Raw genomic sequence first — 27,968 nt, 5'->3', positions numbered from 1 at the left:
GCTGATCAAGTAAGGACGTGTGCCACTCAGCTGATCAAGGAAGGACGTGTGCCACTCAGCTGATCAAGTAAGGACGTGTGCCACTCAGCTGATCAAGGAAGGACGTGTGCCACTCAGCTGATCAAGTAAGGACGTGTGCCACTCAGCTGATCAAGGAAGGACGTGTGCCACTCAGCTGATCAAGTAAGGACGTGTGCCACTCAGCTGATCAAGTAAGGACGTGTGCCACTCAGCTGATCAAGTAAGGACGTGTGCCACTCAGCTGATCAAGTAAGGACGTGTGCCACTCAGCTGATCAAGTAAGGACGTGTGCCACTCAGCTGATCAAGTAAGGACGTGTGCCACTCAGCTGATCAAGTAAGGACGTGTGCCACTCAGCTGATCAAGTAAGGACGTGTGCCACTCAGCTGATCAAGTAAGGACGTGTGCCACTCAGCTGATCAAGGAAGGACGTGTGCCACTCAGCTGATCAAGTAAGGACGTGTGCCACTCAGCTGATCAAGTAAGGACGTGTGCCACTCAGCTGATCAAGGAAGGACGTGTGCCACTCAGCTGATCAAGTAAGGACGTGTGCCACTCAATGCTTTCTAAGCTGCTGGGACATTTGTAAATCATTTCATTCTGGAACGCCAAGTTTGTGTTGCATATCCAATGTTGCATTGTCTGAATTAAACATCACGCTCACATAGTATTTTTGAGTGAATCATACGGCACGAATACCTAGAACTACCTGTAACGATGACAGACAGCAGTGGAAGAGAGACCTGTATGGACACAGACAGCAGTGGAAGAGAGACCTGTAGGGACACAGACACTGTTAGGCAGTCACAGCGCTTTTTGTCAGATGATGAAGATGGGCACTAGGTGTGATTCTTTGGACGCAGTTGTATTGTTGTCTGTATTTAATAACAGCTTTGACAAGTGCCTAGGGTTCACATAGTGTCGCATCTTGAACCTTCACACCGTGTCTTTGATCCACAAGTGTTTGGTGTCCTTGCTGTCAGCTGCAGGGCACGAGTTCTGTCCCTTCTGGTATCACACAACATTATCAGCTCCTTCCATTATCAGCTTCCATTGCTAATGAGGCAATCACACGGTTGACCTGGTCCAAGTCTGCATTGTGTTGTTGCTATGACAACGGTCAGAGTAACGTGATTTCCGACTGTCTGAAGGGAACGTGTTCAACCGCTTGGAGCAGAGTATACGGTTTGTCCTCTGAGATCCTGGGTAGATGCCACAAGCAAATGGAAATATTTTTGTCCTATAAATACTTATATTACTAATATAAAAAAAAATAAAGGTAGGTTGTTGGAACGTTTGTTATTGACAAAACAATACATTCACAGATAGTTCGACCCAACGGTCTTTTAAGTGAACAGACAAACAAATATTTACAGGTAATGACAATTCTTTGACTTACAGACATAATGAGCTTAGAGGGACCCAATGATCACAACAGAAGTTTTATGATTACCCATATATCTGTTGAGTCTTTCTTCACAATAGCAATCATTTCAGACGAGGGTATAGCTAATCTTCTGCTCTCGGCCAACCCTCGATATTGGTATACTGTTATGTCATGTCATTCAACTTGCGCTCACACACGAAATCGACGTGTGTGGGTTTTTGTTAAGGCAGAGAGCTCTTTTGGACAATAGATAAGGTCAACCATTGATATGTCCCTTGCACGTATAGAGGAAGTAGAACACCTCTGTTTCTAACACAAGGATCTCGAAGGGCAAACTGTTCAAGATCACGTGACTGGACACAAAGAAGACAAAATACAAAACCAGAACAGGCCAACGTTTGTGAGCAACACGGAATCAGTGAGGTATTTGAACAGCAGTTTCTGCTGCATTAATAAACGTTGCGTGAGTGTTCGAAAAATATGAAAATACATTTCAGTGGGGCTTTCTCCACCAATAAACTATTCTATATATAGCTTAAACCTAATACAATTCAAGTTTTGTGTTGTAGTGATCTTATCATACGCCAGCAACATGATGGTAGTGGGGTGCTCGCAATGTATTGTACAGACCTCTGAACTGTGAGAAAACCAGGTCTTACACAAGGCCCAGTCTTTAAACGGAGGGTAAGTTACATACACAGTGGACAGAACATCCGAGCAAGCAGTTTCTGGAGACAGAAGTCTTACATCGAGGGTTCTCAACAGCCCTGGAAGCCCAACAATGTCCACTGGAAGCCCAACAATGTCCACTGGAAGCCCAACAATGTCCACTGGCCTTTGGCTAGTGCTTCTCAAAGTTTACTAGCCAAAGAGCAAATTTTACTCGCCAAACCAACCATTTTTTTCGCATTTGGCGAGTAGATGGACATTTCTACTCACCAGTTACATGTTTCTACTCGCCATGGCTAGTAAAATACTCGCCACTCTCAGGGCTGCTCAAAGAGAGGGGGGGGGGGTGTCCTACTAATACCGGCTTTGTGCATAACATGTCTGTTATGTTCTGCGATTTCGCCTGTATATATCGAGTTAAACTGCGCAGACGTGACACGAAAGTTGTATACATATTTTTATTTTATTTTATGACTTCTAAGGGCAGAAAGCTGTTCATAATGCCGCATATGGTCACACATATCTAAACAAAACAAAAGTGTCTTTACCTGTGTTCCAAAAGTCTTTGATATAGTTTGATACCCTCTTGATTTTCTTTTAATGGAACTAGCTTGCTGCAGACACATTCCATGCAGGCCAGACTTGTGAAGGTTGTACAAGAACGATGCCATCAGCACATCCTCTTTTACATTCCTAGCTGTTGAGGACTCGTAAATAAACTACGATGTTGTCATTCCTGTCATGCGCAGTAACACAGTCGGTACGTTCACTTCTCGGGAAAAACAGCGTAAACTATATTAATCCAAGGCCACTGCGAGCTGTGAGTTTCTGAGGAATGTTTCAGTAACAAGGACAATGTTCATTGTTGTGTGAGTCGTGTCGCGTGCCATACGTTATTACAAGGTCAGCAGTCATGTCCTTGCAACACGCGTTGACCTTGACTGCTGACCTTGGTGGGATGCCATGCATGCTGATGTAAGACACTACTTCTGTGACACATGCTACAAGTTGTGACACATGCTACAAGTTGTGACACATGCTACAAGTTGTGCCTAAAGAAGCCATTCTAGGTGTTGCCAATTGGGCTAATGTTCGATTATGCTTTATGCTCGTGTGTTTGTGTTATTAGAATGCGATGTGGTGCGAATTATTTTTTGAAATGTCCATGTTTATGTAAAATGAAAATGGACATTAAAGTGTTCTCATCTTATCTGATCTTATCTTATCTTAATAGATATGCTTCAAAATACCAGAAATGTTTGTTTGAAAGGACAGTTATTCGGGGCCTATAGTCTGTGGAATCAAAGTATACCCCACAGGAAGGTCAGACCCTTCACATGACCAAATGTCAGCAGGTGTGTTGCTGGTCAAGTTGAATGCAGATAACCGTTTCGGGTTTGGGCAGTTGTTTTAAACAATCAGATCTCTCACTAACACGCGGTACTGAGACAATGCGACAAACTTTGATCCCTCTAAGTTGATAGTCTGACAACTTGTCCAGAAGTCCTGTTGGGTCACGTGACTAACAAACGGGGATCCAACGTTTTGTGGTTGATAAGGGAAATATTCAGCTTTGAACCTACAAGCCCCCCCCCCCTTCCCCCCTCTGTTTACATTGATCATTATGTCCCACCCAACGAAAGAGGAAATTGTATAATGACCCATCGGGGTGGGGGTGGGGGTGGGTGTAGGTGTGAGAACGAGACACAATGTTGCTTCAATTCTGTATTTCCTGTTCCTTCAGTGTTTTTCTCTGTGGTCAAAGACACCTTCCCTGGCCTGTACATCATCTCTGTGGTCAAAGACACCTTCCCTGGCCTGTACATCATCTCTGTGGTCAAAGACACCTTCCCTGGCCTGTACATCATCTCTGTGGTCAAAGACACCTTCCCTGGCCTGTACATCATCTCTGTGGTCAAAGACACCTTCCCTGGCCTGTACATCATCTCTGTGGTCAAAGACACCTTCCCTGGCCTGTACATCATCGTGTAAACCTCCTGGAGGCTTTCACATAGAGCAAGAGCCCCCTTCCATTTAGACATACACAAATAATCAACAGCCTAAGCACAATGGAAATGTTTGTCTGATTCATTTCTGGCGGAGTGACACCTGTGTCAATTAACGAAATTAATTCAGCAACAAAAACAAAAAAATGCCCACACTGCAGGGTTCGGGCTGTGATGGGCTGTGGATGGGCTGTGATGGGCTGTGATGGGCAGGACTCTGTCAAGGTGTCCAAATGCAACAATTCTGTTCTGGATACTTTTAGTACTTTGTATTTTATTCTGTTTTTAAATGACTACAATATAAACAGTACAGTTATATAGTATTCCATACATGTATGGGTCTCAGGGGAGGGTGCTCCTATCCCTTGCAACGTTAGTGGATTACATGTATGGTCGCATGTAGACCAAGGAAGATATCTTTAAGTCATTTGCAAACAATTTCCAAAACAAAAATCAAAACGAGAAAGGCACAGGAGGAAAAACAGAGCATGAAACAAGCAGGTACAAATATTAAAAACTAACAAACAAACACACACACACACATACCAAAAAAGGGGTGGGTTGAAATCGGGTGGGGTGGGTACGCAGACGGGTTACACAAAACCGCCACACTTAAGTCACAAACAATTAGAGACACCAACATTACTGCATGATACAATTACTAAAATTGACTTTAGAAATACCAGAAAAATACTCATTGCCAGAGAGAGAGAGAGAGAGAGAGAGAGAGAGAGAGAGAGAGAGAGAGAGAGAGAGAGAGAGAGAGAGAGAGAGAGAGAGAGAGAGAGAGAGAGAAGACATGATAATGAATTATTTATTGCCTAATAGGCCATTGGCCCTCGGAATAGTGAACATTTTTGTAAAGCCCACAGCGGCTTGGGAAAAAACATAAAAATTCAGACGTATCTAAATCCAGTTTCACACAAAAAAAATCAAACGCTGAATAAGAACAGAGAGAGAGAGAGAATAAGAGAGAGAGAGAGAGAGAGAGAGAGAGAGAGAGAGAGAGAGAATGAGAGAGAGAGAATGAGAGAGACAGAGACAGAGAGAGAGACAGAGACAGAGCCAGAGACACAGAGAGAGAAGATAAGAAGCATTAGGAATGTGGACAGGTCATTCAAGAATCAATGACACGTTGTGTAGCATTGGCTCTTCGTAAGCAACTAGCATGATGCAGAAAACACACGCAACCTTATCGCCTGCAAAACGCAGCTCGGAGAGACAAAAATAGAAAGCGAGGAGATTGTTACCACCCTAAATCCGACCGCTGCACTCTCACCTCATTTTGCTTTAATCCCCGACTATGATGTTGAGACGTAACGTAACGTTAAAACTACACCTTGAAAACAAGAGACACACGAATGACATCAACTAAAATGCAACACCTGCGAGTTATTACTCCGCCATGATCCTCTTTACAACTTTGGAAACTTTACTGCAAATAAAGCAAAAACTATTGACACAGTTCTGTCGATACTGCAGTGTACAGCACAACACACGGCATACCTGCATGGCAGTGACTAGAGGTGACAAAACCTCGGACCGGACGACACTGGTGGCGGAAGGACACATCTCGGGGAGCGTGATGCCGCCATGATGTGCACAGAGACTAAAGACTAAACCACGCTCCCCGCCAACCGCCATTTTTGTTTTTTGCTCTCAAGCAAGGGCCGCGGCGAGCGCTGTAAGGCCGACAACTCGTGATAGCGCGCCGAGTCCGCCCTGGCAGAGTTGTAATGATCTGTTTGCCGCTCTTGGCTCGCCATATCACGCCGCCATTACCATTCCTGCTTTTGTCGGCCACTTCTTTTGTCTCGTCGTCTTTTTCATCAACTTGGATTTAACTGCTCGAACATGCTGCTTTCTTGCCCGCTCCCCGCTCCTCTCGCGAGAACTACTTACGTCTGCAGATATGCTAATGAGTGAATAACATATGCATGAGGTGGCGTCTAGGCACTGAGACTGAACAACTTGGTTGACAGACTGACGCTCTCTCTCGAGGCTCAGTCTCTGTCTGTCTGTCTGTCTGTCTGTCTGTCTGTCTGTCTGCTTCTCTCTCTTTCTCCCTCTCTTTCTGTCTCTCTCCCTCTGTCTGTCTGTCTCTGTCTCTCTCTCTCTCTCACTCTCTCCCTCTCTGTGGATGGGGGTGGGGGTGGGGCCAGACGTGTGAACAGCGTGCCAAGTGCTTGGTGTTGTAGACCTACTGTCTGCCCCCACACACTGGGCTCACAGCACCAGGTTGGGGGGAAGAATTCAACTAGCTTTGCCAAAAATGGACTTCACCGACTCTCATCTTTTTTTCTCTCGAGTGTTTTGAAGAAAAGTTTGTACTTTCGTAAAAACATGGATTGAAATATATCTAGAAACACGGGGTCGGGGAAATAAAGAACTAACATAATTAACTCAAAATATAAAAACAATCTGTGCAGTTTTGTAACAGACTTTTTGGTTGTGGCAAAAGAGAGAGAGAGAGAGAGAGAGAGAGAGAGAGAGAGAGAGAGAGAGAGAGAGAGAGAGAGAGAGAGAGAGAGAGAGAGAGAGAGAGAGAGAGAGAGAGAGAGAGAGAGAGAGAAAGAGAGAGACAGACAGACAGAGAGAGCTTAATTGAACTAAACTGAACTTTATTTTGCAAGGATTGAGATTTATCATAGTGCTAGACTTTTTCTTATAATCTGTAATGCGGGATGAAACAATCACTTAATTATGCAAAGAAAGAAAGACAGACAGACAGACAGACAGACAGACAGACAGACAGACAGAAAGGAACAGACAAACAAACAGAGAAAGAGATAATGGAAGGTTTGGTAGACCACCCCCCCCCCTCCCCACAACAACAACAACAACAATATGCACATAAACATTTGTGCTCAAGCAGAGCCTCCCCTGTTGGTTTTCCGTTTTGGCCGACCACGACAAGAACAGAAATCTTCAGACAATTATTTGAAAGCATTATACTCCTGCATATCCTTATATTTTGCTAAATCTGCCATACGATATATTTGAAAAACAACAACGCCGGACTAAAGTCTACCATAACCATACGGCCATGTGTGTGTGTGTGTGTGTGTGTGTGTGTGTGTGTGTGTGTGTGTGTGTGTGTGTGTGTGTGTGTGTGTGTGCGTTTGTGTGTGCGAGGCTTGATCCGTTTGAAAGTACTCTATACTTGGGTCGGTTGTTCATTGAATGCCGCGCATTGATTGAGGAGATAAGGAGACATGCAGTTAGTGCAGGGACTGTAGTCGTGTTGACTCTTGTACTTTAACGCTACCGTCCCATTGTTAGTTGCATGGTGCGCCCTGTTCGTATGAACAACACCTGCCACAGAACAATACCTGCATGATAAAGCATTCACACGATCCCGAGGTAGACTTGTACACAGGTGAGAAAAGTCGGCACCTGTAGCTCGTTTATTTTATGTGTACAATGTATATCTTCTAACACGTGCACGCGCACTTAAGTACACACACCCTCATACACACACACACACACACACACACACACACACACACACACACACACACACACACACACACACACACACACACACACACATATACACGCACGCATACATGTAAACATACATACATACATACCTACATACATACATACTTACATACATACATAACATACATACATACATACATACATACATACATACATACATACATACATACATACATACATACATACATACATACATACATACATACATACATACATACATACATACATACATACATACATACATACATACATACATACATACATACATACATATCGAGGGTTCCCTGCCAGAACCCAGTATCTCGCTTTTTGAAAACTTTTCAGGACAGTCTATTCAAGGTTTGCAATGCTGGTAAAAAAATGAAAACGAAAGACAGAGATTTGAAATGATTGTAAGGGCATAAACAGTCTGTAAAGAACCTAATCCACAAGAAAAGAACACACAAATCAAAGCGAGTGTCTGTTTATTGTTGTGTTTTACAAGATTTCTGAGATACTTGGTTTTGACAAGTCACCGTACAGAATAAAATCCATAGAATAGTCCTGCCAGAACCCTGCATCTTCAGATACGATGTTTTGGCACTCTTCCCAACATGACAAATCACACAGAATAGCCCTGCCAGAACCCCTTATCTTCAGATACGATGTTTTGGCACTCTTCCCAACATGACAAATCACACAGAATAGCCCTGCCAGAACCCCGTATCTTCAGATACGATGTTTTGGCACTCTTCCCAACATGTCAAATCACACAGAATAGCCGTAACAAAACCCCGTATCTTCAGATACGATGTTTTGGCACTCTTCTCAACATGAAAAAAATCGCAAAGTGATAAAGCCAGAACCACCTATATGATGATACAGCATTTTGCCAGAGCTTCGGACCTGCTCTATGTACAGACTTGACCAGCCAGAATCGATTTTACACGTGGTTTTAGTCAGCACGATGTGTAGAACTTCGCAAACGCGTGACGTAAAAGCTAAATTTGATGACGTAGGTTACACGCACAGGCGCCTGTACACTTTCCGAAAAAACACCGTTTTTAGACTGCTCTAGTTGCTCAATTATCACACACACACACACACACACACACACACACACACACACACACACACACACACACACACACACACACACACACACACACAAACACACATCCGCGCGCGCACTTGCATTGCTCATAAGGGTAAATTGTGTTCAAGAGTTGTCTGTTTGTTGGTATTGTTACGCTATTATTTGTTTGAAGAATGTTTTCATCGCTTTTTCCGGTTACACACACACACACACGGCACACACACACACACACACACACACACACACACACACACACACACACACACACACACACACACACACACAGTACACACACACACACACAAACGCGCTCCTGCACAGTATTCTGGCCTCTGCGTGTCAACATGTTTCTCGTTTCTGTTGACAGTAGTGCCAGACACCAGTTTATACTTTTTTTTTAACACAACAACAGCGGGATTTTAGTCGGATTTTTCGAGCGATTTTGTCATGTATAGTTTTTTTCAAAAACATTGTAATTATTAACAGTATATAAGTATTTGAGGTGGGAACTTTTAGTGCACAAGTCTTGGGGCCTGACAAAACATTGCCTACGTTGTTCTGGCAAGACTACCCTTGGAAGTTTACCGAGTATGGAGACGTTGCCAAATGAAATATCTGATTCATGCTGTGAAACAAAACAATAAATGTGAGAAACACACCACGAATTTTGTGTTGTTTAGTTTTGTAATGCACTGCTTGTTTTACATATTTGAGCTACCATTCTTTCTTTTTATTTAGGAAGCTTTTTCGTGTGCAACCAAAAACAACAAATCCCACAACGGTCATAATAACACGAGAAACAGGGTTCTTTTTATGGTCTTCCTCCCATCGTCCTCTAATGATACTGTGCGGGTGCATAATTATCTTGATCATCATTCAGCTGTGCCATTATCGATATGGTGACCCCTCAATGCTTTTTGGTTAAAGCAGGCTGGCAAGTCAAGTTGACCCAAAATATGTTCTTGTCAGTTTGAAATCTCGTTTCACCCGTATTTTAGACACTCATGTTAACCCGTGATTTGTAAATATGTAGAAACATTTTACAAATTACGTCGAACCTAAAACCGCGATTTGTAAAAAAGTTAAAATATCGCATTCCACAAAGTCTACATGCCTTTTATTATTATTAATATTTGTTGTTTCTAGCCTCTATGCTTGGTGGTGGGGGGTGGTTTGGGCCGGATAGGTAAAACATTACGATTTTCAGCGGCAAAGAAAACAAATCCAGCCTGCCAGTTGTGTGTGTGTGTGTGTGTGTGGGGGGGGGGGCGGTGCGGGGGTGCAATCGCCCATACGGCAAAAGTGTACCCGGGGGCCCGGTAGCTCAGTTGGTAGAGCACTGGACTTGTGATCGTAGGGTCGCAGGTTCGAATCCATGTTCCACCACCGTGTTACCACTGTAGCACGAAAAAGACGTCGGTCATTCTAAAGAAATGAAAAGAAAAACAAATATAATAGATCCCTTGACTTTGGGGTAGCGCGACTCTGTTGCTGCTAGCTTTCCACTGGGAGGAAGCGACCCGAATTTCTAAGCGATGGGACAATAAAGTAATGAAAAAAAAATCAAATCTAATAGATCCCTTGACTTTGGGGTAGCGTGACTCTGTTGCTGCTAGCTTTCCACTGGGAGGAAGCGACCCGAATTTCCCAGCGATGGGACAATAAAGAAATGAAAAAAAAAATCCAAAAAATTTAATAGATCCCTTCAATTTGGGGTAGCGTGACTCTGTTGCTGCTAGCTTTTCACTGGGAGGAAGCGACCCAAATTTCCCAGCGATGGGACTATTAAAGAAATGAAGAAGAAAATCCAAAAAATCTAATAGATCCCTTGACTTTGGGGTAGCGTGACTCTGTTGCTGCTAGCTTTCCACTGGGAGGAAGCGACCCGAATTTCCAAGCGATGGGACAATAAAGAAATGAAAAAAAATCTAATAGATCCCTTCACTTTGGGGTAGCGTGACTCTGTTGCTGCTAGCTTTCCACTGGGAGGAAGCGACCCGAATTTCACAGCGATGGAACAATAATGAAATTTTTAAAAAATCTAATAGATCCCTTGACTTTGGGGTAGCGTGACTCTGTTGCTGCTAGCTTTCCACTGGGAGGAAGCGATCCGAATTTCCAAGCGATGGGACACTAAAGAAATTTGTAAAAAATCTAATAGATCCCTTGACTTTGGGGTAGCGTGACTCTGTTGCTGCTAGCTTTTCATTGGGAGGAAGCGACTCAAATTTCCCAGCGATGGGACTTTAAAGAAATGAAGAAGAAAATCCAAAAAATCTAATAGATCCCTTCAATTTGGGGTAGCGTGACTCTGTTGCTGCTAGCTTTTCACTGGGAGGAAGCGACCCAAATTTCTCAGCGATGAGACTATAAAGAAATGAAGAAGAAAATCCAAAAAATCTAATAGATCCCTTGACTTTGAGGTAGCGTGACTCTGTTGCTGCTAGCTTTCCACTGGGAGGAAGCGACCCGAATTTCCCAGCGATGGGACAATAAAGAAATGAAAGAAAAATCTAATAGATCCGTTGACTTTGGGGTAGCGTGACTCTGTTGCTGCTAGCTTTCCACTGGGAGGAAGCGATCCGAATTTCCAAGCGATGGGACAATAAAGAAATTTTTAAAAAATCTAATAGATCCCTTCACTTTGGGGTAGCGTGACTCTGTTGCTGCTAGATTTCCACTGGGAGGAAGCGACCCAAATTTCCCAGCGATGGGACTATTAAAGAAATAAAGAAGAAAATCCAAAAAATCTAATAGATCCCTTGACTTTGGGGTAGCGTGACTCTGTTGCTGCTAGCTTTCCACTGGGAGGAAGCGATCCGAATTTCCAAGCGATGGGACAATAAAGAAATTTTTAAAAAATCTAATAGATCTCTTCACTTTGGGGTAGCGTGACTCTGTTGCTGCTAGATTTCCACTGGGAGGAAGCGACCCGAATTTCCCAGCGATGGGACTATTAAAGAAATGAAGAAGAAAATCCAAAAAATCTAATAGATCCCTTGACTTTGGGGTAGCGTGACTCTGTTGCTGCTAGCTTTCCACTGGGAGGAAGCGATCCGAATTTCCAAGCGATGGGACAATAAAGAAATTTTTAAAAAATCTAATAGATCCCTTCACTTTGGGGTAGCGTGACTCTGTTGCTGCTAGATTTTCACTGAGAGGAAGCGACCCGAATTTCCCAGCGATGGTACAATAAAGAAATGAAAAAAAATCTAATAGATCCCTTGACTTTGGGGTAGCGTGACTCTGTTGCTGCTAGCTTTTCATTGGGAGGAAGCGACTCAAATTTCCCAGCGATGGGACTTTAAAGAAATGAAGAAGAAAATCCAAAAAATCTAATAGATCCCTTCAATTTGGGGTAGCGTGACTCTGTTGCTGCTAGCTTTTCACTGGGAGGAAGCGACCCAAATTTCCGAGCGATGGGACTATAAAGAAATGAAGAAGAAAATCCCAAAAATCTAATAGATCCCTTGACTTTGAGGTAGCGTGACTCTGTTGCTGCTAGCTTTCCACTGGGAGGAAGCGACCCGAATTTCCCAGCGATGGGACAATAAAGAAATGAACAAAAATCTAATAGATCCGTTGACTTTTGGGTAGCGTGACTCTGTTGCTGCTAGCTTTCCACTGGGAGGAAGCGATCAGAATTTCCAAGCGATGAGACAATAAAGAAATTTTTAAAAAATCTAATAGATCCCTTGACTTTGGGGTAGCGTGACTCTGTTGCTGCTAGCTTTCCACTGGGAGGAAGCGACCCGAATTTCCCAGCGATGGGACAATAAAGAAATGAAAAAAAAAATTCCAAAAAATCTAATAGATCCCTTCAATTTGGGGTAGCGTGACTCTGTTGCTGCTAGCTTTTCACTGGGAGGAAGCGACCCAAATTTCCGAGCGATGGGACTATAAAGAAATGAAGAAGAAAATCCATAAAATCTAATAGATCCCTTCACTTTGGGGTAGCGTGACTCTGTTGCTGCTAGCTTTCCACTGGGAGGAAGCGACCCGAATTTCCCAGCGATGGGACAATAAATAAATGAAAAAAATCTAATAGATCTCTTGACTTTGGGGTAGCGTGACTCTGTTGCTGCTAGCTTTTCACTGTGAGGAAGCGACCCAAATTTCCCAGCGATGGGACTTTAAAGAAATGAAGAAGAAAATCAAAAAAATCTAATAGATCCCTTGACTTTGGGGTAGCGTGACTCTGTTGTTGCCAGCTTTTCACTGGGAGGAAGCGACCCAAATTTCCCAGCGATGGGACTATAAAGAAATGAAGAAGAAAAAATCTAATAGATCCCTTGACTTTGGAGATGAGAAGAAAAAATATCGGGGGCATTTACGTGATTTGTAAAACATTATACAAATTGCGGCGCCCCGTGATCTGTAAAATGTTCTACATTTTTACAAATCACGGGTAAACAACTAGTTTTGACTATTGACAAACCATAACAATACATTTAGCTTAATAAAAATCCACTAATTTGTTCTGGTTATAAACCCGCCTGCTTCTGCATAAAAAAACATGCGCCGAAAAGATCCATCTCCGAACATTTCTTTTTGATTCACGAGTTCTGTTGAATCTGTGTCTGATTTTGTCCCACAAAAGCCACGTATGTCGAAATAAGTGTTTTTTGCTGACCATTGCGAGTTAGTTGCAGTCAGAAAGGCTCCAGCCAGAATCCCGTATCTCAAGATACAGGGTTCTGGCAGGGAATGTTGTATGATTCTTAATGCAGTAATGCCAGCCAGAATCCCGTATCTCAAGATACAGGGTTCTGGCAGGGAACGTTCTATGATTCTTACCGCAGTAATGCCAGCCAGAATCCCGTATCTCAAGATACAGGGTTCTGGCAGGGAACGTTCTATGATCCTCACCGAAGTAATGCCAGCCAGAACCCCGTATCTCACTATACAGGGTTTTGGCACGGATGGTTTGTGTACAACAAACGATACTTGGTTTCGGCACTGATCAATAAATCGATCCCTTTTTAGTTTTTGGTTCAAACTCAATATTTACATTGAAGAGGAAGTCAATAACTATATTTTGGTGTAAAAAAATTAAAATCAGCAAAAAGTCGAGATACTGGGTTCTGGCAGGGAACCCTCGGTATACAATACGCACGCACGGACACATACTCACACACAAACGTACGTAGGCACGAACGCACACACGCACACGCACACACACACACACACACACAACACACATACACACACAAACACAAACAAACACACACACACACACACAACACACATACACACACAAACACAAACACACACACGCGCACCTCCCCCCCACACACACACACACACTCGTGCACACAGTACGTTGCAATGTATAGTGTAGCGTCACACAGAACTGGTGCATGTTGTGAACTACGCTGTGTTTTACTTTTAACTCTGTCCAAAATCAGAACTCATATTATCATACCTGACCAAATGAGCTGTTACAAATTCACCAAAATGTTAGCTAATATTTTAGATGATATTAAATTCACGTCAAAAGGCACGATGGTGCAAGAATATATATTTTGTTTTGTTGGTGCTGCTTTTTCACTCGTAACTCATAACTCATAACTCATAACTCATAACATTTTATTGATCCAACAAAGGAAATTAAATTGGTCATCAGCACATATAGGTATGTTCGTTCAGTTATTCATTCATTCGTTCGTTCATTTATTCTTTCACTCATTCATTCATTCATTTACTTATTCATTTTTTTGTTCATTCATTTATTTATTTATTAATTCATTAATTAATTCATTCATTCATTTATTCATTCAATCATCCATGCATTCATTTATTTATTCATTTATTTGTTCATTCATTCATGTATTTCTTTATTTTTTTCTTTCTTTATTTATTAATTCATTCATTCGTTCTTTGATTAATTCATTTATGTATTCATCAACTCGCTTATTCATTCATTTGTTTACAGATTTATTTATTTATTTTATTCCTTTTATTATACATTAGACTATTTATTTACTGCCAACTAAAAGCTCGACATTCAGAGGAATGAAATGCGGTAGAGGAATTGCAAAAAATACGTTTAGCACTCCCTCCATTGCATTTCAATGGTAACAATATTGATATAAGGTCCAGAAGACTGGCGGTGTCAGCATCAGCCTCGTCAACTGCTGCGTGATGCGTGATGAGGGAAGGCGATTATTATTTTCATCTTGGCTGTTTTAAAGCGTTCAATAGCTACTTCCAGAAGAAAATTTTCAAACGCAAGATATTATTTTTACATTCTGAGTTAAACTGTAAAGCCGAGCAACTGTGTAGAATATTTTATCAGTTTCTCTAATGATACAGAGCCCGATCCTGATTTGCATAAAGGTACGGGTATGCAAATTTGTGCACGTCTGTGAGCCAGGTCACGTGGTATACAATACACTAATGGCGTACTGCTTTTTATTCTATGATCTTCCTACTGGTACAGCATACACAAGTGTCTCAGGAGATAAACTGGAATTGAGCTTTTTTGTCTGGATATGCGAGATTAACCCCCGGGGAGGGGGGGGGTGTTATATTGTTTTTCTTGTACACAAGTTCTAAGCGTGACTTTTTCTGAAAATATTCCCCAATTTGAATAATAATATATTTCTCAAATAAAAAGCATTTCTGTTTGCTGACTTCTCTAAGACTCAGAAATTCACTTTCTGGCCCTAAACACGTAGACAAATCAATAGACATTAAATAGAGAAATAAGCAAACAGATCAACAAATAAAATATAAAACAAAAAATAATTAAACAAGTAATAAAGAAATAGATAAAAAGATAAATAAATAAACAAACAAACAAAAAACAAAACAATTACACGAGTACATACATGAATAAATACATAAATAGGCTTAAATATACAAATAAATAAATAAACGAAAAAAATGAATACATTGCATTGAAAAGATGAAGACATGTATGACTGAAATCAAGACACGGCATGTATGACTGAAATCAAGACACGGCATGTATGACTGAAATCAAGACACGGCATGTATGACTGAAATCAAGACACGGCATGTATGACTGAAATCAAGACACGGCATGTGAAATCAAGACACGGCATGTATGACTGAAATCAAGACACGGCAGAACAATTAAGTTGGGAAAACATTCAAAGAACTTGTGAACTTCCCGCGATACCGTTCAATAAACAACAACACAACCATTGACGATGTTTGGAGGATTGTTGTGTACGATGTTTGGAGGATTGTTGTGTACGATGTTTGGAGGATTGTTGTGTACGATGTTTGGAGGATTGTTGTGTACGATGTTTGGAGGATTGTTGTGTACATTTCACTCTCGCTCCAACTGGACATTTTAACAAATGTCATTGAATGTTTGTTGGTTAAGTTATATTTCATCATTGGGTAGAAAGAAAGCAAGCCCAGATGTCCCAGATAGATAAACACGCACATATATATATATATATATATATATATATATATATATATATATATATATATATATATATATATCAATAAACAAATAGAGAGAAAAACATTAAAAAGTCAAACAGACAAACTATCTAACAAACAATCTAACAAACAATCTAACAAACAATCTAACAAACAAACCAACAAACAAATAAACGAATAAGTAAATATATAATTTAATCAGTAAACTGATAAATAAGTAAATCGAAAAACAAACAAACAAACAAAAAACAAAAAACAAACAAACAAACACATAAATAACTAAATAACTAAATAAATTAATAAACAAATGAATGGATACATCAATAAATAAACAAAGAAACAAAGAAATAAATACGCGCATTAATTAATCAATCAATGAACCAATCAACCAATCAACCAATCAGACCTGCTACACCTGTGTCATGTGAGTGTGACCATGGCATGCACGGTCTGTACCTGGTTACAATCACTCTCATCAATGTGTTATAACTACCTCTTTATTTTATGCTACATTTATCATTTAGAAACTCACTCTGTACTGCATTCACCTTTGACCTGACCATTACCATAACATTTAGAAACTCACTCTGTACTGCATTCACCTTTGACCTGACCATTACCATAACATTTAGAAACTCACTCTGTACTGCATTCACCTTTGGGGAGAGATGGGACTGCGTTGGGGGTATACCATCTCATTCCTTTGCCATGCATTTCATCTGTAGAATTACTTTATTCCATTCCACGACAACATCTCTCCCCAAAGGTGCAAGCAGTACAGAATGAGTGTCTAAATGTTATGGTAATGGTCAGGTCAAAGGTGCATGCAGTACAGAGTGAGTGTCTAAATGTTATGGTAATGGTCAGGTCAAAGGTGCATGCAGTACAGAATGACTTTCTAAATGTTCTGGTAATGGTCAGGTCAAAGGTGCATGCAGTACAAAATGACTTTCTAAATGTTATGGTAATGGTCAGGTCAAAGGTGCATGCAGTACAGAATGACTTTCTAAATGTTATGGTAATAATCAGGTCAAAGGTGCATGCAGTACAGAATGACTTTCTAAATGTTATGGTAATGGTCAGGTCAAAGGTGCATGCAGTACAGAATGAGTGTCTAAATGTTATGGTAATAGTCAGGTCCAAGTGCAGTTCCTGTGCTCTGATTATGACTCGCAATTACAGAGCTTGTGGCTGGAATGGCGACTGGAGATAAAATATTTCTGCAGCATGTCACGATGCAAAACTAGTCATATAACTTCAAAATATATGAGTTTAAAAAAATCCAAAGCGAATCCAGTTGATTATAATAATATCCCTGAAAACTGCGTGTTGTGTTTGTGTCGTTAAGACGCGTTCCTTCACGCGCAAAGCATCATGCCCTTCACCCACTGGCTCTCCAAGCTTGTCAGAGAACAGCATACTTCCACTAGAATACATACGAAATTAAAAATAGCCTGGCTGATCTGAACAGAGTGAGATTTTGCTGCTGAATTAGTTTTTTCGGATTGACATGTGATGGGTGACTTACGATATATCTTCATCAACATCTCCCCACTCTGCACAGCAAGCTGCCAGGCGATATATATATGGTTACAACACGAGTGGTTTTTTATATGGCTTGTATTTCAGTCAAGACCCAGCGGATGAATATCATCGGGAGACACGAGCCTTTGGCGAGTGGCTCTCGATTGATATTCCCGCTGGGTCTTGACTGAAATACAAGCCATATAAAAAACCACGAGTGTTGTAATCTGTATATCCCATTCTACCATCAAACACAAAGTGTAGACTACTAGCGGCACTTTTGCGATCTGTGGAGTGTGAAACAGTGTTTTCAGCGAGACATGGCCTTTTTGCAACCTTAAACTAAGTGACCGTCGCTGAAAAAATAAAACGAATGAGTGCATCTATAAGTACGCGGTAACACTACTTTCAGACCGTTTAAAAGCGTTAAGTAAAGGTTCATAAGTTGCAAGAAAGTAATGAAGTCGTATAGAAATCCATTTAGTTGAAGCGCACAATTCTTTTGCGTTTCAGGTCGGCGGAACGGGGAAACCGGTTTGGCCCCCATTTGGCTTACTCGACTCGATTCAGAATCGATTCCACGTTGTTTTTTTCGAACGCATTATTATACAATTAGTCTTATTGACAGAGAAGCAAATTTTAGGGAACACATATGTAGATTTAACCATTTGCTCCCTATTTGAAATGTATCTACATGATAAACTGTTTTGCGAGTGTGTTTGCATGAACCTAAACTGGTATTGATGCGATGAAAACAGGACCCAAGTCTGTCACCGCCGCTTGATTGCATTTTGAAAGAATATGACTGGATTACGGAAAAATACACACATGTTAAGTTCTTAGATACCTTCATCGCCAATGTGGACTTACTGCAGAGCCAGGCAAAAGAGTAGACTTGCTCGCAAAACACGTGAAACAGCTGATGATAGCGAAGCCCAACCGTGCCAGGTAAGGACGGTCTGACAGATTCTCAAAAGTCGTCTGCTAACGAAGCAAGGGGAGGGTACTCGTGTTTTTGTTTTGGTTCGCTAGCATCTGGTTATCTTGTAAGTTGAATGTTCGTTTTTTCCCACCTGCATTGCTTTCATAATGAAAGAAACGTTTGCTTATTGCATCTCATACATCAGATCAGTTCTGAGATTCATTTTTGCGTGCAACTGATATGGTTTTCTGAGCCGTGCAATACGATTTTGGAACTTCATACAAATGTGTCACATTGTTCGGCGCGAGGTCAAAGGTCGGGAGCAAAGTAGTTCTTCGCCCAAATCGGAATCTGCACTATCATATATTTTTTTGAGTCCATGATGTATTTATTGAGCTATAAAAATACAACATATATACCCATACTGAAGTAACAGAGACAAAGAAGGGAGGTCATGGGATATATATATATATATATAGGTGTTTGGTTTAAACAGTCTATATATATATATATATAGGTGTTTGGTTTAAACAGTCTATATATATATATATATATATATATATATAGGTGTTTGGTTTAAACAGTCTATATATATATATATATATAGGTGTTTGGTTTAAACAGTCTATATATATATATATATATAGGTGTTTGGTTTAAACAGTGTTTATTCAGTTACACAAATACAAAGCCATGGAGTGTATGTAATAATAAAGGAGCACGCCAAGATAAACTGATACATGTGATCTTAGAAACAAACGAGCAATTAAGGGCAGGAGCTACCTTCAAATACACCGTGTTTCTCTTCAAGTCATTTGACCACAGCATTCAGGATACAAAAGTTTGTGTTAAAATTCGGTGTGCTTTTGCTTCAATGTATGTAGAGTAATAGTATATGATCAAAAACAAAATGTGCTTTTAGATTGACTTAGTAAGAATCATTAAATGAAAAATAAGCAAAGCGTTGAATCGAAACATGTTAGTTTACGGATGACAGGATAATTTCAACACTATTCATCAGAATGATTTGAACTTTTGCAGAAATGTTTTAGACATGCTGATAAAGGATTTGCTGAAACGGATAAGCTCAAGGGAAAAACTTTAAAGAGATACACATTTTCCAGTTTTCATAATGTTTTTAATTTACCCACGAAGCAACATTTGTAGTCCGTTTACTGTTTTTCCTAGAGAAAATCGTTTCCAACAAAACATCTATCGGAATGTCTAAAACAATCATGCAAAAGTTCAAATCCTTCTGATGAATAGTGTTGACATTATCTTGTCATCCGTGAACTAACATGTTTCAATTCAACGCTTTGCTTATTTTCTATTTAATAATTGTTGTTAAAGTCAATCTAAGAGCAATTTTGTTTTTGATCATATACTATTACTCTATACATGCTTTGAAGCAAAAGCACACCGAATTTTAACACAAACAGTTCTGTTTGATGAATGCTGTGGTCACATGACTTGGATAAGAAAAACGGTGTATTTGAAGGTAGCTCCTGCCCTTAAGGAGTTTGGTATGTGTGCAAGGGGTGGGATGCCCTTATCTCGCGAAAAGCCAGGTGTGTTGTGTTTCACTCCGTGCTTTAAAAGAGAAGATTGTCATATTTCTACCTTAAGTGGCCAAGTGGAAGAATACTCTGCCTGGTCATACTATCTGCATGTGCTGATCCACCCAAAGGAAGATATCTTTAACTTTCGTCGTGAACTTTATTAAATGTCCTAGAAAAAGTCATCTTTACTGGAGATGTCAGCATTAACAGGTCAGATGCAGATTAGTTATAGGAGAGTGCACACTCCTATCATTCTATTCTCAACGGTAAAAGAAAGTATACACCCCTTTGAATTTTGTCACAAGCTAATATCAAACACAATGCTTGCATTGTACAGTACAAAGAGACCATTTTATGGACTGCACGTGAAATTTAGTAACCTGCGCAATGGAATGGCGTCACGGTTTGCACGTGTAGTTTGGGATTTTTGGCAAATGAATTTACCTCCGTCGCCAAAGAGGAAATGTTCAAATTTAATTGTGAAAATTGAAAAAGGATGTGAAAGCAAAAAAAACACGAAAAAATTTATCCAATAAGTCTAATAATTATGCGTGACTTCACACGCCGATGAATCGGACATTTTGTTGACAAAAGTCACTCCAGGTTTTGACAATACAAATGTTATAGAGGTAGCTCTCTTTATATAAGTAATCGATGTAATGAATAGTACTTGTGGGGTGCAAAGAAGTGCACAAGTTTAGCTGTTTGGGGCAGATCATTCGTCAGACACCCATCAAAACGGCGTGAAATTTGATATGTAAATTGGTACATGTAATCACGCTTTTAATACAAAATATCAAGAGAATCTAACGGTTGTGTGGTCGGTTACAGGAACAACAATTGTTGGGTCTACTCGTGCCATTACAGCAATGTTTTTCAATGAATAGGCAGCACCCTTAAAACGCTATGGGACTATCTACAATTTACCATTTACATTGCAGAAGGACAGTTTTAATTGTAGCCACAATTTAGTAAACTTTCGTTGGCATATGCAAAAAAGTTTCCTCACTTCGTCTAATAACTTTGATGTTCATGCACCGACACAGATGGAACACATGGTGCACTTCAGTGTATTCCGGCAACGAACCATAAAAGCAGAGTCACATGCAGCACACACATTCTTATATCTACGTGTTTTGATGAAATTCATGGTTTCATTGATTTTGGTTTTGTTGTTGATGATTATATAAAAAACAACAATAGTGTTTTATTGTGAATTCAGAGAATAAAAAAGAGAGAAGACAACGCAATGGCAATTTTCTCTCTTTTGATTTTGACCCCAACCATGCTCTGTAAAACGTCGGCCAGATCAACAATCAAGCTATAGGACTAATCATTCTGAATCAGACATGGCTTGAAGGCACGATGAAGAAGGTTTAAAGTGGTTATCTTCGTTTTTATGATTATTTCATTCGTGTAAATTTGGCAGCCAGAGAAACCCGCCGAGTACCATCGCCTGGTGTACACATCACACTCGCTGGCTCAGCAGAAGTTAAAACAACACAAATATAACTCTTTCTTTGCTTTTCAGGCGCAGCGATGACCACATGATTGACAGCAAGTCAGTCCGTGTGTGTATGTTCCTGATCTGTCACAGTGCTTACACCTTCAGGTCTAGTGCTAACTTTACCAGCGATGATGGTTATAAGTTATTCTTTCACAAGTTTAAGTCGCGAGCTTTACTGGGATTGACACAATGTACAGCATACATCATAATCGAGATACGGATGACATATATATATATAGGTGGTATCAGTCGACTTTAAGAATTTAGATTTGTTTAATTCATTTGTTGTTGTTGTTGTTGTTGTTGTTGTTGTTGTTGTTGTTGTTGTTGTTGTTGTTGTTGTTGTTGTTGCAAACAGGGATTTTGTAATAAGTGTTGAGTATACAAGAGAAAGATGGGTTGCTTAACACCAGAATTGCATCATTTTTTAGTTCACATTTTCAAATAACTACTCGCATTAAAAAGATCAAATGGTGTAAAGAATTATATTCATTATGCCTGGCCACGAACAGGTTATTGAGTTATTGTACCTACATCCGACATGGCAACACGGGACTGGGACATGAACAGCTGAAACGCATAGTAATAACTGGTGTAAACTCTGCCTTATCAAGACATCAACTAAACAATTGTTAAACTCTCTCTGGATAAACAATATTCAACAATGCTAAACAATTTATTTCACATTCATGTCCGCTGCCAACGTTGTCCATGGCTTGAAAATATTTCAGAACCGAGTCTAGTTGGACTCAAATTATTGTATAACTTGTACACCATGATAATTAATGTAAAATAAATGTCAAATAAATAAATGTTAAAATAAATCAATAAATAAATGAACACAAAAATAAATAAATCAATAAATAAACAAACATGAAAAGAAATAAACAAACAAAAAAATAAATGAATAGCTTACATTTATAAATAAATACACACAAAAAATATATACATGAATACTTAAATAAATCTATCCATCCATCCATCCATCCATTTATAAACAAACAAACGCATACACAAATGTGTTTGTGTTGTTGTAGATGCAATGTGGCGCCAACAGACACATTTCCATGTTTGTGTAAAATGAAAATGGACATTAACGTTTGCTTATCTTATCTTATCTAAATAAACAAACAAATAAATGAATAAATAAATTCATAAAGAAATGAATTCATAATGAAATAAATGAATAAGTAAAATTATGCATAACCTTAATTTGATCTACCTTTCCTCTCGTGTAAACCGTTGGTAGATTACCATAATCTAAATATTTATACAGATTCTCTATTTTCTCTACTTTCTCAGTCAGTAATTGTGACACCAATGAAACATAAAGAAGAAGAAGCCACAACGTCTTGACCGAGAAACGAAGCGGGTGAGCAGGTGTTGACTGCACTGCCACAAAAATGTATTTTTGTTTATAATGCAATATGATGAGCACACTGGTATTGAATCCTACTTCAAGTTTACGTGATCTCTGATAATTATGTGGTATCCTATTGCCAAAGGAACATTCTGCTGGTTACTATAATGTTATAAGAACTTTATTCTACTGGTTACTGTATATGTTGTAAGTTTTAAGAACTTTTCAGTGTTATTCTTACCAAGATGTTTCTGTGAAACAAAACGACTTGTGAAATAGCGCAGTACACACGAGACAGACGTAAAGAACAATCTGATCATATCGTGTTTAGCGATAGAGATGTTTGTCTGACACTCCAAGTCTGAAAACAGCTCTCTTTGCACCAGACACTAAAAAATTATGTCTCTTTATTTTGCAAGTAAAAACTATATTATTTTGAATTATACCGTTGACATTTGTAAATGGCAATCTTTTCTCTTTAAAGACGTTTGAATAATATTGGGAACAGCTGATAAAAGTGCTCATGTCTGCTAAATATTTTGTTTGTTTATTTTTGTGTTTGTTTGTTTGTTTGTGTGTTTTTGTATGTTTTTTGTTTGTTTCTTTGTTTGTTTGTTTCTTTCTTTCTTTTTTGTATTTTTGTATTTTTTTCGTTTTTGTTTTTCGTTTGATTATGTCCAAAGAAGACAGACAAGTTTCAAGGGTGTACTATTTCAGGTGACATTCCTACAATACCCTGCTTCTAACAAGAACCCCCGGAAATGTGATTCAACGATTTGTTTTTTCAACAAATTCTAAATGATCCATAAGAAACAAACACCGTACTCTTCCTTTGAATATTTTGCAAGAGACAAACTCTTGTGGTGTAACGAATTCCTTCCCGGCCAATCAAGGTGTTGCGCGACACGGGTCAGATCGATAGTTGTGGATACGGAGGCTGATGCCAAGGTGGCAATCACAATTGTTCACTTTCTTCTGCTTGACTCCAATCACAAACCATTGTCATGCGAGTTCTTGGCAACAATCTGCCGGTAGGCTCTGCCTATTTGCCTGTGTCTCTCTGTCTCTGTCTCTCTGTCTCTGTCTGTCTGTCTGTCTGTCTGTCTGTCTGTCTGTCTGTCTGTCTGTCTGTCTGTCTGTCTGTCTCTCTCTCTCTCTCTCTCTCTCTCTCTCTCTCTCTCTCTCTCTCTCTCTCTCTCTGATCTTGTGCATGCATCTATCGTTTGATATTGTTGTTGTTGCAAAGGGTCGGCCGGACAAAAACAATTGTTGTCATGTCATGTTGCACTGAGTGTCCTTATTCCTCCCCATCCCACCCCCCCCCAACAACATTCACCCCCCCCCCCCCAACAACAACATTCACCCCCCCAACAACAACATTCACCCACCCCCCCAACAACAACATTCACCCCCCCCCAACAACAACATTCACCCCCCCAACAACAACATTCACCCACCCCCCCAACAACAACATTCACCCCCCCCCAACAACAACATTCACCCCCCCCCCCCAACAACAACATTCACCCCCGGGGAAAAATCTAACTCCTATTGCTTTGTATTATTCCACTGAAATTAAACGTTTACATCTTGCAACACAACCAACCAACCAAGTAACCATTAACAAACAACAAAACAAACAAACAAACAAACAAACAAACACACAAATCCAAAAACAAAGAGACTGCCAACGTTCCAAACTTCAGAATCAAAAAACAAGAAAGGTAGGTTGTTGGAACGTTTCTTATTGACAAAACAATACATTCACAAATATATCGACCCAACGGTCTGTGCACAGACAAACAATAACGAAAACTTATCTGGCTGATTTTTTCTTCCGCCTGCCACGACGCCGCAAGTGAATGAATCAAACAAACAAACAAACAAACAAACAAACAAACAAATACACAAACACGCAGACACAATACTATTCAATCTGTCGGTTGTTTAACGAATGAGAACTGGCATGCAGTGTGTGACTCAAGTGAAGACAACCCAGGCACATCAAGTAGATGAAGTGAAGACAACCCAGGCACATCAAGTAGATGAAGTGAACTCAAAAGACGCCTAATTATCTTGCTTACAAACAAGGGAACTTCCTCTCATCATATAGGGCAGTGTTCATACATATGATCCGCGTGCAGGTACATTCGCGATTCGTGATAACATATATGTATAGTTCGTGATAATATATAATTATATATGGTCTTAACGCCAGTCTCATAGGCGTCTGACTTCTTCACATAATAATCAGTGTCATCATATTCACGTGATATAACATAGGTTTTTACGCCAGTCTCATAGCTTCTGACTTCTTCCCATAATAATCAGTGTCATCACGTTCATGTCTTCTCACTAATAACAAGCTGGGTAACAGCAAACAATGTTCATATGTGACAAATCAAAGTAGTGAATGTGTTCGATGTAAAAAGTGTATTGTCGAAATCAAAGCCCAAGGCTGTTTGTTTGAAATGTGCATGGAACAATCTCGGGATTGGATTCGTGTTTCCGAAGACAACGATTGTAATCATTCACTCTCAAAGACCAAATCAAAGTTGATACCGCGACGTCTCATGGTCAATTTGCAACTAAGCTAATCGTCGCGGTAATTATTAACTGTGGATAACAAGGAATGAGAAGACGACATGCCCCCCCTCGGTCTGACGACATGCCCCCCTCGGTCTGACGACATGCCCCCCTCGGTCTGACGACATGCCCCCCTCGGTCTGACGACATGCCCCCCTCGGTCTGACGACATGCCCCCCTCGGTCTGACAACATGCCCCCCTCGGTCTGACGACATGCCCCCCTCGGTCTGACAACAAGCCCCCCTCGGTCTGACAACAAGCCACAAAACATCTTATAACATCCTAGGTCCTTCTCATATAAGCCTCTCATATACTTCGTTGCGTGGTCAGCTACCTCTTATTTACTTCTCATAAGCCTCTTAATACTTCTTCACACGATGATAAAGAATATTCATGTCCTACAGGCACAATGTGTTGCTACTTAAGGACAAGCGATATCAAATAGGAATTCTTCACATAATGATCTAAGTCACGCATATATATTATATATAAACCCTTCGTGTATGCCTCGGAGTGGATGCCTTGCTTCTGAGTTCTTGTCATGACTATATATATATACGACTTGTGTCTGTCTGTGTGTTTGTGTATCTGTGTGTTTGTGTATTTGTGTATTCGCCATGCACGCCCAAAGTTCTCGATGGATCTGCTTCAAATTTGGTGGGCTTATTCAGAGAGACCCCGGACACAACCTCATCGATGAGATATTTCAACACGTGCTCTCAGCGCGCAGCACTGAACCGATTTTGGTTCCACCTCAGCTATTTTGGTTCCACCTCAGCTACCCGGGCCCCCATACCGACACACCATAGCCGCTACACCACATCACAACGCCAAAGTTCTCGGTGGATCTTTTTCAAATTTGGACACCGTATTCAGCTACACCCCGGACACAATATCATCGATGAGATATTTCAACACGTGCTCTCAGCGCGCAGCGCTGAACAGATTTTTGTTTTTGTGTTCATTTCACCATTATAAGTAACTCTTCCTTATCTTCTCCAGTGTTTGGCGTTTATCTCCCTTCCTTCGTGTGGCTTTCCCGTTCAGTTGTAAGTTACTTCACTGCGCTGTCCACTGCGCTGAGCGTCTTCGCATATTCCCGGCGTTCTGTTACTGTTACTATTTTTAGAAGGTCAACGCAGTGTACAGAACGTAAATTGGACCCGTAAATTATCCTCACTGTAAAAGTGCAAAGGTCGAATCAATTTATAGCCACGCGAAAAATACACTGTCATCTATCTCTCTATAGATACGGCTTCTCTGTGTTTTTGTGTGTGTGTGTGTGAGTGTGTGTGTCTCTATGTAAGCAACACCTGTGCATTGTTCAGTTCTGTTTGTGATGTGGTCTGGCGGCTTTTGTGTAATTTTATGTGAAACACTCAAGTCCTTAATGGCTCAAAACCGTAGGACTTTTAATATTAATTTTAACGTAATTTTATGTACTGGCCTTCCTTTGAGAAGCCATAACTTGCTCAGTCCTGTTTGAGTGGAGTTCGCCTCCAAAGGTGATTAACACGGTTACATTCGTCGACAAGGATGGGACTCGATATGGTCAGGAATGGCATTATGGCCACTGAATCATTTTCGTGCTGTTCCCATTCCACGAATCTGGGAGGGACCTAAGCTTGGCGGGTCCATTGTTCGGACCCGGCGAAGCCGGCGTACGGCTCTAAGTACTTCTTTCCGGCGAAGCCGGCTACCCGGCGAAGCGGGTATTCATTCTAGTACTATATATATATATAGCTTCGTCTCATCACATTCCTATACCGGCCCGATTTCTTCACGTGATAGCTTCGTTAAATCCCTGAACAAGGTTGCTAATGAAGGCCTGAACAAGGTTGCTAATGAAGGCCTGAACAAGGTTGCTAATGAAGGTCATAGTAGCATCAGTAATCCTCAAATCGGCGTCTTATTTGTTGTTGATTTTCAGGTCAAATCTCAAATTCCCGGCGCAATCAAGTAACCAAGAAGGAAGCGAACTCGTGGTGGTACATGTACACCTATAGGTCGATCTTACGGAACTTGAGATAGTATTTAATTTACAAACAAGATGCGTCCTTTTGAAACAGTGATTATTTTTTGTTCGCTGTATAATGTGGATACACTTAAATACAGAACTAAAACACACGTGTACATAAACATACACACAGACAGACAGACAGCCAGACACACACACACACACACACACACACACACACACACACACACACACACACACACACACACACACACACACACACACACACACACATACACACAATCCAAAAACAAAAACAAACACAAACACTTACACTCACATGTGCACACTCAGAGACTGACAGACTTACACACACATGCAACGAGAAAGAGAGAGAGAGACAGAGAGAGAGAGAGAGAGAGAGAGAGAGAGAGAGAGAGAGAGAGAGAGAGAGAGAGTGTGAGAGAG

At 40.5% G+C, this 27,968-nt stretch overlaps 1 protein-coding gene across 1 annotated transcript in view; it reads right to left on the bottom strand.

Annotated features, from left to right (window-relative positions):
* The window catches only part of LOC138974296 (uncharacterized), a 298,636-nt gene that overhangs the window by 248,002 nt on the left and 22,666 nt on the right, over positions 1 to 27,968 (bottom strand). The gene's annotated exons all lie outside the window — the stretch shown is intronic.

This window comes from Littorina saxatilis, linkage group LG8, assembly GCF_037325665.1.
Source record: "Littorina saxatilis isolate snail1 linkage group LG8, US_GU_Lsax_2.0, whole genome shotgun sequence".
In the NCBI taxonomy this organism is placed as follows: Eukaryota; Metazoa; Mollusca; class Gastropoda; order Littorinimorpha; family Littorinidae; genus Littorina; species Littorina saxatilis.
The sequence above is the reverse complement of the archived record's forward strand: the minus strand, read 5'-3'. Positions and strand labels throughout refer to the sequence as shown.